This window comes from Odocoileus virginianus, chromosome 14, assembly GCF_023699985.2.
Source record: "Odocoileus virginianus isolate 20LAN1187 ecotype Illinois chromosome 14, Ovbor_1.2, whole genome shotgun sequence".
Lineage (NCBI taxonomy): Eukaryota > Metazoa > Chordata > Mammalia > Artiodactyla > Cervidae > Odocoileus > Odocoileus virginianus.
The window spans coordinates 54,512,817-54,523,251 of NC_069687.1; the positions used below are offsets into that span (position 1 = coordinate 54,512,817).

General features: G+C 38.9%; 1 long non-coding RNA gene across 1 annotated transcript; it reads right to left on the reverse strand.

Moving 5' to 3' along the window:
* Positions 1-6,114: 6,114 nt before the first annotated feature.
* On the reverse strand, positions 6,115-9,355 carry LOC139038197 (uncharacterized). Its single transcript, XR_011491121.1, has 3 exons — positions 9,252-9,355; positions 8,016-8,239; positions 6,115-6,535 (listed from the first exon to the last, which is right to left on the reverse strand). It is a non-coding gene; the product is annotated as an uncharacterized lncRNA (long non-coding RNA).
* Between the last annotated feature and the right edge of the window lie 1,080 nt (positions 9,356-10,435).

A 10,435-nucleotide genomic window follows, 5' to 3' on the forward strand; every position in this document is an offset into this window, starting at 1 on the left:
ACGATTAACCCCAAACTCCCTAGCACTGGCCGTAGGCCTTACATAGCCAGCCCCTGCCACCTCCTTGTTCTCGTCTCTACCCATGCTCCCTTGTTCACATGGTTCTTTCTTCTGTCCCTTGAACTTGCAGATTTGGCCTTTTACTTGCTATTCCTTCCAACAGGATTATTCTTCTTTCATTTTTTACATACCCATCTCCTTTTCACCATTCAGACCTCAGTTCAGATGTCACCTTAGTTCAGAGGCCTTAGCTGACTCCTTATTGTCAGCAGCCACTTCCCACCCCTACCCCCTAGCACATCGCCCTATTCAGACATCATAGCATCGCTCACTTTCTGATTTTATTTTATTGATTTATGTGTTTGTCGTCTGACCCTTCTCTTTTATTCAGTAGGGGCATTGTCTCTTCTTCACCTCTGTTTCTGAAATGTTCCTGTAAAAATATTCTAACTATTCAATCCATGAATTCAACAACTCGATCACTGCATTGTTCTCTACCAGTAATCTTTATCTCTTCTGGCCTATCTGTTTTTGTGGAATCTAAGATTGAAACCATCTAATCCCTAGAGGAATGCTCCAAGGAAGAGAACAATAGGAAACTCACTTTACCTAGTTACTAACCCATTTTAAAGATGAAGTTGCTTCTGTCAGAATCGGGAATTAAGGGCTTTCGAAGTAACATGCTTCAGTCTGATACAGGAACTTAATCTAGATAAGGCCCTCCATCGAAAGTCAGAGTCCTGATTTTCCCTGATCTAGCCCATGTCTGAAGGTTTACTTGCTAATGCAAGTGGTCAGAGTAAGTGTGTTAGTCTCTGAGTCGTGCCTGACCCTTTGCGACCCCATGGACTGCAGCCCACCAGGCTCCTCTGTCCATGAGATTTTCCAGGCAAGGATACTGGAGTGGGTTGCCATTTCCTTCTCCGTGACAAGCTTTATTTACAAATGTTCTAGCAGCCAGGGAAACTGTTACTCCTACTTTACTCATTAGCTCAACAAATGTTCAGGTCAGTTCAGTTCAGTTTAGTTGCTCAGTCGTGTCTGACTCTTTGCAACCCCATGGACTGTAGCACGCTAGGCTTCCCTGTCCATCACCAACTCCTGGAGCTTGCTCAAACTCACGTCCGTCGAGTTGGTGATGCCATCCAATGATCTGATACTCTATTGTCCCCTTCTCCTGCCTTCGATCTTTCCCAGCATCAGGGTCTTTCCCAATGAGTCAGTTCTTCACATCAGGTGGCCAAAGTATTGGGAGTTTCTGCTTCAGCATCACTCCTTGCAATGAATATTCAGGACTGATTTCCTTTAGGATTGACTGGTTGGATCTCCTTGCAGTCCAAGGGACTCTCAAGAGTCTTCTCCAACACCACAGTTCAAAAGTATCAGTTCTTTGGCACTCAGCTTTCTTTATGGTCCAACTCTCACATCCATACATGACTACTGAAAAAACCATAGCTTTGACTAGATGGACCTTTGTCAGTAAAGTAATGTCACTGCTTTTTAATACGCTGTCTAGTTTGGTCATAGCTCTTCTTCCAAGGAGCAAGCGTCTTTTAATTTCATGGCTGCAGTCAGCATCTGCAGTGATTTTGGAGCCCAACAAAATGAAGTCTGTCACTGTTTCCATTGTTTCCCCATCTATTTGCCAAGAAGTGATGGGACCAGATACCATGATCTTCATTTTTTGAATGTTGAGTTCTAAGCCAGCTTTTTCACTCTCCTCTCACTTTCATCAAGAGGCTCTTTAGTTCTTCGTTTTCTGCGATAAGAGTGGTGTCAGCTGCATATCTGAGGTTATTGGTAGTTTTCTCCCAGCAGTCTTGATTCCAGCTTGTGCTTCATCCAGACCAGCATTTCCCATGATGTACTCTGCATAGATGTTAAATAAATAGTGTGACAATATACAGCCTTGACGTACTCCTTTTCCAATTTGGAACCAGTCCATTGTTTCATGTTCAGTTCTAATTGTTGCTTCTTGACCTGCATACAGATTTCTCAGGAGGCAGGTAAAGTGGTCTGGTATTTCCATCTCTTTTCCACAGTTTGTTGTGATCCACATAGTCAAAGACTTTGGCATAGTTGACAAAGCAGAAGTGGATGTTTTTCTGGAACTCTCTTGCTCTTTCTATGATCCAGTGAAGGTTGGCAATTTGATCTCTGGTTTCTCTGACTTTTCTAAATCCAGCTGGCTGGAAGTTCTCGGTTCATGTACTGTTGAAGCTTTGCTTGGAGAATTTTAAGCACTGCTTTGGTAACATGTGAGATGAGTGCAATTGTGCGGTAGTCTGAGCATTCTTTGGTATTGCCCTTCTTTGGGATTGGAATGAAAATTGACCTTTTCCAGTCCTGTGGCCACTGCTGAGTTTTCCAAGTTTGCTGCCATATTGAGTGCAATACTTTAACAACAAATGTTAATTGAGGGCTTGCTGGTTCCAGAACTTTACTGGTTTCTTTGTAAGACAAAATCATTTTACAAGAGATATAAAAGTAAAAGATACTGTATTTGTCCTCAGAGGGCTAAAAATCTAGTAGGGGAACACACAGAAGTAAATATATATATATATATATATATATATATATATATATATATAGGAGTAAGTATGGAGCATCAGGAGTAAGAAGAGGCCCCTGACTAAGTCTAGTGGGGGTGTGATACTAGAAAGGCTTCCCAGGGAACATGGCACATACCAAGCTCTGAGACTGGCTGTAGTTGATAACCAATATTAGGTGATACAGAAAAACCAGAGTGTTCCAAGTGGCAAGTGTAGTATGTACAAAGACCAGAAAATTATAGAGCCAACGAAAAAGAAACTCACTAGCTATAGCAAGGCCTGAGAGGAGGGGAGGTAAGAAGGGATGAAACTCAGAAATAAGTGGGGACCAGATTATGAAAATTTTATAAACCTAGGTTCAGAAATTTGGATTTATTTCTGAGGGCAGCAGCTACCTAGTACATTATTTGTAGCAGGAGGGTGACATGATTCCATGTGTTCTAGAATGATCACTCTAGCCACAATGTATATATTAGAGCTTCAAGGAGAGATACCAAAGGCAAGGAAATGATTTAGAAGCCTTTTGCAGTAATTGAGGTGAGAAATGTTAGTGACCTGGACTATTAGTGGCAGTGGTGATGGAAAGAAGTGATTCGGATTATTTTTAGCAAGTAAAAGCTGCAAGACTTGGCATCTAGATATGAGAGATGATGGACAGGGATGGGTCAAAGATAATAGGTGGCTGGCTTGGGAAACTAGTTGCTGGTGAGGCCATTCGCCTAGGTAGGAAACTAAAGATGAGAGAAGGGTATGGGAAGAGAATAAATTTTGAATATATGGTGTATGAGGTGTGTTGGAATATCCAAATTGAGATGTCTAGCCAGCAGTTGATCATCTTGGGCGTAGAACAGAAATCTGAGCAAGAGATGTAGATCAGCAGCTCTTGTAGAGAGATGGTGGCCGGAGCCATTGAAGTGGATAAGAGTTACTGTTCTTCATGGAGTCATGTTGGAAAAAGGAACTGGTTAATTTTTTAAACACCAGTCTCTTTCATGAAAATAGCTAACAATATAAATGTGTTATCAAAAAGACAACACTGAAGCAGTGTACCATTATTGCTATCAGAATTTACAGTCTTTTAAGTTCAAGGCTAAGTGCCCAAGATTCGGCAAGTACAAAATGACCATGTGGCAAGTAGGTAAGAATATTTTCTTGCACAGAGAATATAGCCAATATTTTATAATAACTATAAATTATGAATCTCTCTGTTGTACACCTGAAACTTAAATAATATTATACATCAATTATGCCTCAATAAAAGAAATCAACAAAAGTACACTTTAAAAAGATACATGTACCCCTATGTTCATAGCAGCACTATTTATAATAGCCAAGACATAGAAACAGCCTAAATGTCCATTGACAGGTGAACGGATAAAGAAGAAGATGTGGTGTGTGTATATGTGTGTGGGTATATATATATATGTATATATATGTGTGTGTATATATATATATATAACACATTTCATTTTATATATGTGTGTATATATATATGTGTGTGTGTGTGTATGTGTGTATATATATATAAAACATTCCATTATATATATATGTGTGTGTGTGTATATATGTGTGTGTGTCTATATGTGTATATATATATATAACATTCCATTATATATGTGTGTGTGTATATATATATGTGTGTGTGTGTATATATGTGTGTGTATATAATGTGTATATATATATATATATTTTGTGTATATATATATATAATTCCATTTTGTGTATACATATATATATATATATATATATAAAACTGAATGTTGGCCATCAAAAAGAATGAAATAATGCCATTTGCAGCAACATAGGTGGGCCTAAAGATTATCATACTAAATGAAGTAAGTCAGAAAGAGAAAGACAAATACCATATTATATCACTTATATGCGGAATATAAAATATGACACAAATGAACATATATACAAAACAGAAACAGACTTAAAGACATAAATAACAACCTAGTGGCTGCCAAGGCGGTGGGAGGTGGGGGAGGAAAGGAGTGGGAGTTTGAGATCAGCAGATGCCAACAATTATATATAGAATGGATAACAACAAAGTCTGTCTGTATAGCCCTGGGGACTATATTCACTATCATGTGACAAACCATAATGGAAAAGAATATGAAAAAGAGTAAATATATATGTATAGCCGAGTCACTTTGTTGTATAGAAGAAATTAATATAACATTGTAAATCAACTATACTTCAATAAAATTTTTAAAAAATTATTAAACAACAACAACAAAAAGTTTTTTCTTTTTGGAGAGCTCTATATTACTAATTGGGGCTTCCCTGGTGGCTCAGATGGTAAAGAATCTGCCTGCAATGTGAGAGACTTGAGTTCAATCCCTGGGTCAAGGAGATCCCCTGGAGAAACAAATGGCAACCCACGCCAGTGCTCTTGCCTGGAGAATCCCATGGACGGAGGAGCCTGGTGGGCTGCAGTCCACGGGGTCGCAAAGAGTCAGACTCGACTGAGCCACTCCTCATACATCACACAGTGCATTACTAAAGGTGGGAGTCCGTGTTTCTTCTACTTGATTAGCTTTTTTAAAAGTGCTTTGAGAGAACAGCATCGAAACATGTATATTATCTCGGGTGAAACAGATCACCAGCCCAGGTTGGGTGCATGAGACAAGTGCTCGGGCCTGGTGCACTGGGAAGACCCAGAGGGATCGGGTGGAGAGGGAGGTGGGAGGGGGGACCGGGACGGGGAATACATGTAAATCCATGGCTAATTCATTTCAATGTATGACAAAAACCACTGCAATGATGTAAAGTAACTAGCCTCCAACTAATAAAAATAAATGGAAAAAAAAAAAAAGTGCTTTGAGATGTTCAAATGTTGATCGTATTGGCTCTTTCTCCCTAAGGTAAAACCTCTGTCCTGTCCCTTCAGGGAATTAAGTGCTCCTATGAACCAGTAAGGCAGCTCTGAGGCAAAACTGTCAAGAACTGAAGTTAACTTTGCTTTACTCAAAGTGCCATTTTCCAAGAAGCTTGTTTATGTGTTTATAAAGAAAAGGGATCCATAAGATCTGGAGAATTTTGTTTGCACAAGAAATGTTACAGACAAAAGAAACAGAAGGAAAAAACTCTTCTTGAGTCGTTTTGTTTTTTCTCGGGCACCATGAGCCTGAGAAGGAAAGAACATTTACTGAACATCTCCTAAGCAAGTTTCCCATCATTAACAAATAAATTTAATTAGCCACCAAATCTAGTGCCATCTGCCGACTCTCGGAAAGTGATTTCTATAATGTCCTATTTGTGTTAGAAAGTGCAGTTATGTCAGAGACACTAATTCATTTTCTGATTATACTAAAACACATAAGAGCAGGTGAAAACAAAAGGAATATAGCCTCTATGTTAAAGCTTTCTATGGAATTTCATCTGGAATGAAGATTGGCAATCTTGTGCAAAGACTAGAAGCAGTCATTAATACCAGGCTCAAAGAAATGGAGGATGGGCCCCGAAGTTAAGACAAGAATATGTTAATGCAATTCATAAATTGAGAGCTCAAAGACTGCAAGCATCTAGCAGAGAAGCAGAAAATGTGTTCAATACAGTATACTTTTAAAAAAATTTATTTATTTATGGCTGTGCTAGGTCTTCATTGCTGCCTCGGTTTTCTATGGTTGGGAGGGGGGAGATATTTCCTAGTTGCGATGCATGGGCTTCTCATTGCGGTGGCTTCTCTTGTTGCAGATCACGAGCTCGAGGTGCGTGGCTTCAGTAATTTAATTTGTGGGTTCAGAAGTTGCACCTCCAAGGCTCTAGAGCACAGGCTCAGCTGTTGAGGCTCACAGGCTTAGCTACTCCATGGTATGCGAGATCTTCCTGGATCAGGGACCAAACACGTGTCTCCTGCATTGTCAGGCAGATTCCTAACCACTGAGCTTCAAAGGAAGCCCCACAATATGCTTACTTTTTAAAGGTTATCAATTTTTGTCGATGATGTAAAAAATATAGCCCTTCCTCTTATAGAAACACTGGCGGAAAGTAAAAGAAGAAAAGAAAAATTAATCATAATTCCACATCCCAGCAACGTTAACATTTTACAGTATTTTCTTTCATGTTTTTCCTTCAAACGAATGCATCTTTTTGTGGGTATGCATGTACTTAAAACACAGATTCTTCCGTATTATAATGTATCTGAAATTATGATGAGTTTTAAAATTGTTGACTATTATATTTTTATGTTTGCTTCTGCCTTGTAAAGAAAAGATAATCTCTGTCATCTTAAAATTGAGAAACTACAAACTTATGATTTTATAAGAATTGAGTTTCAACTATTTTATTCAGATGTAAAGTATGTGCTCATGTTAGGGCAAAATATAATAAACTGGAAAGAGGTTATTTTGGAGTATTTTGGGGAGAAGTATAAGAAAAAGAGTGATGGGTAGGGCTAGACTGGGAGTTTGGGGTTGACATGTACACACTGTTAAATTTAAAATAAATAATAAGGACCTACTGTAAAAAAATTTTTTTTTCAAAAGAAAGAAAAAGAGTGGTGGAGAGTAAAAGGTAATTTCAGGAAAATTTCATGAAGTTCTAATCAAATACAATTAGATGTCCAGGTATTCTTATACCATAGAATTCTCTAAGAGCAGAGCCAGCCTTATTAATACATGTCCTGGACACAAATATATCCTCAGTGGGGAGGAAGCATCCTAATGCTTTCCTTCCAGGAATTCACCAAAGACAATATTCATGAACAAAACTATATTAACACAATTTAATAAATTAAACTGATAAGATCCCTCTTATCTGATGTTCCTGTCAGGCAAGTCTCCTTTACCAAACATGACAATCTTATTTTTCAACACATGAGAAAGAATAGTTCCTCTGTCCTGAATATTCCTCTAATTGACTTAAGTTTTTATCAATTCTGAGATTTGTTCTAAGGCCTGGGGGTATAACTGTGAGCACAAGCAAACAGCCCCTGTCTTCATGGAGGTGATAGTCGTGTGTGGGAAACAAGAAAAGTAAAATAAGTCCAGGGTAATGAAATAAAAGACAATGAAAGGAAGTACAGAGGACTCTGGAGATACCTGGGAGGGCTTCTTAGCCCAGAGTTTGGGGGTTGAGAGGCTTTCCAGGGGAAGTGATATGTATAGGAACTCAAGAATAGGAATAAGCCAGGCAAAACGGTATAACAGAACTTTCCAGGAGGAAGAGAGGGCCAAGGATAGGAAAACTGGAGCATAGAAGTGAGAGTGGCAAGAGATGATGATGAAGAGGCAGGAGACACATCCTGAAAGACTTGGGTCTGGACTTCTTCCTAAGGACAATGGTGGCATGATTATATCACTGGCCACAATGTGGAGAATAAATCGGGCAGAAACGAGACTAAAGATAGACCATAGAGGAGACTGGGGAGGTAACCATGAGAGGTTAGATGATACCCTAGGTTAAGGCAGTCGCAATAGAAATGGAGAAAATTGGACACATTGAGAGGTAGTCACTTACATTGTGAGTCACTTAGTGGTGCCTGACTCTGTGACCCCACCAGGCTCCTCTGTCCATGGAAATCTCCAGGCAAGAAGAATGGAGTGGGGGACTTCTCTCATGGTCCAGTGGCTGGGGCTCCGCACTCCCAGTGCAGGGGGGCATGGGCTCAATCCCTCGTTGGGGAACTAGATCCCACATGCAACAACTAGTATAGCCAATCCCAGCATAGCCAATTAAATGATCTGAAAAAAAAAGTTGTTTTTAATAGGAATACTGGAGTGGGTTGCCATTCCCTTCTCCAGGAGATCTTCCCAACCTAGGGATTGAACTTGCATCTCCTGCATTACAGGCAGATTCTTTACCATCTGAGCCACCAGGAAAGCCTTTTCAAAAGGAACATGTTAAAACAGGATCCAAATTATGTGGGAAAGGAGGGAAATTAAAACAGTCAGATGGATGGTAAGATGTATATAGAGTCTTTCAAACTTTTGATATTGATTTAAACAGGAATAAAATATTACTGTTTTATTAATAATTTTAAGTTGAATAAGTAGTGCATACACATGTTATAGAATTGCAAGTAGTTTCAAAAGGTATAAAATGAAAATTGTCTTCTCCACCCCAACAACTGCCCTTTAGGTCTCCTTCCTAGGCAATTACTACCAATTTCTTGTATCTTTTTCCAAATATATGCTATACATAAAGAGGCATGTATTATAGCATAGTATCTTGATATTCAGTATTTTCTTTAGAAATTTCAGGTCTGTGAATATCCTCATAAAAATTTTGGCAAATTATTCAATGATATGTGAAATTTTCATAACATATCAGTGTATTTTTGAAAACTATAATTCTTTTCTGGATAAGCAGATCTTATTTTAGATTTAAATAAACATTTAGGAACTTTTAGGAGTCTATGACCTAAAATGTTTCATAAATACCTTGAGAGCTAGAAATAGACTTACTTATCAGTTGTCCTGCCACTGTCTCGAATTTCCTATTCTGTCACTCCTCTAAACACTTCTTGTTAAAGTTTCATCAAACAGAGGGCCCCTCACTACACCCAATACTCTCTTCTCTCAACCCCAGCTGTATTGTGTGAAACAGTCTGCTATTTTTTCCCCCAAAATCATCTCTGTTCTTTTCTTCAAAGTACTTACAAAATAAACCAACCTCTTCCAAGAAATTGACCCTAAAGCGCTCCAACCTTTGGAGATAATTTAAAGTGACTCATGGATATTGTGGATCCCTTACCTCTGATGTATTTTTGCTCCATTTTCTTCTCAAGTCCAAGAACTCTCTGAATTTTTTGAAGAAAACTACCTTCTCTTCAGTGTGTAGACATGACTGCAATAGATAACTCCTAATGGTTGAGTTCTTCCTCTCAGTAACACAAGGTGCCCCCTAAAAGTTTCCACCCATTTGCATTTCTTCCTTACAGAATGAGTAATTCCTTTTTCTGTATGACAGCTGTCACGTGCGGCCCACAGTCGTGCCCCACACACATTATTGCCTGTTCATGTCCAGGTAAAACTCTTCTAGTTTCTTCAGCTTTTTCTTGGATAACATATTCTTTTTTAGTCTTTGGGCTAAGATCATTTGTGTTCAGGTGTTTCTAGATAATTCATTGTCTTGATTATCTTATCAATACCTGTGCTAGCAGGACTCCCATAACCACATACAATGTTCCATCACAGAGTAAATCCCCTTTCCTCACTAGTAGTACCCAGAGCCGGATCCAGGCCAGAATTTTTAGGTGGGCCGTGGGAGTGAACCTTGCTGGCTTGTGTCTCTGAGCTATAAACAGACATTCAATGGCCACTTTCCATGTAAGTATGAACAGAAGTAAGACAATCCAAAACGTCAAGTAAGGGGATTAGTCAGAGGGCAAGAATTGGACCTGAGATAAAAGATTAGTAATTCAGAATGGTTAAATGGGAGTTCCTTAATCTGTTCACTTTTTGTCTGTATGAAGTGAACCCTATAGGTTTCCAGTGACAATAAAGCACAGAAACACAGGTACAAGGAGTTGACTCTTTTTTACAACATCTCCAAGACATTGGTCAGGGAGAGAAAAAGGAAAGGTGCTGAGCTAGTTTGAACAGGACTTTTACTTCTTCAGGAGAGATATTCTGCGTTGATTAATGTAGCCTCAGATGGTGGTCACTTTTTTAGTAGTACATCACACAATGGGCTCAGCTGAGACTGTGGTCAGCCAGAGCTATCAGGTCTCTTGTTTGAACTGTGACTATCACCAGTACACAATTCTGCAGTTTTGCAATTTATTTTTCCTCTTAAATTCAGGAAATTATATTCATCCTTATTAGCATTTCTTTTCTAATCATTCTACCTGGTTTAGAGGTAAAGTGCTTTGAAATTAAACAGCCTGAGCTCAGAACTCAGCTCATCCATTATCTGGCTCTCTTTCTTGGGCAAAA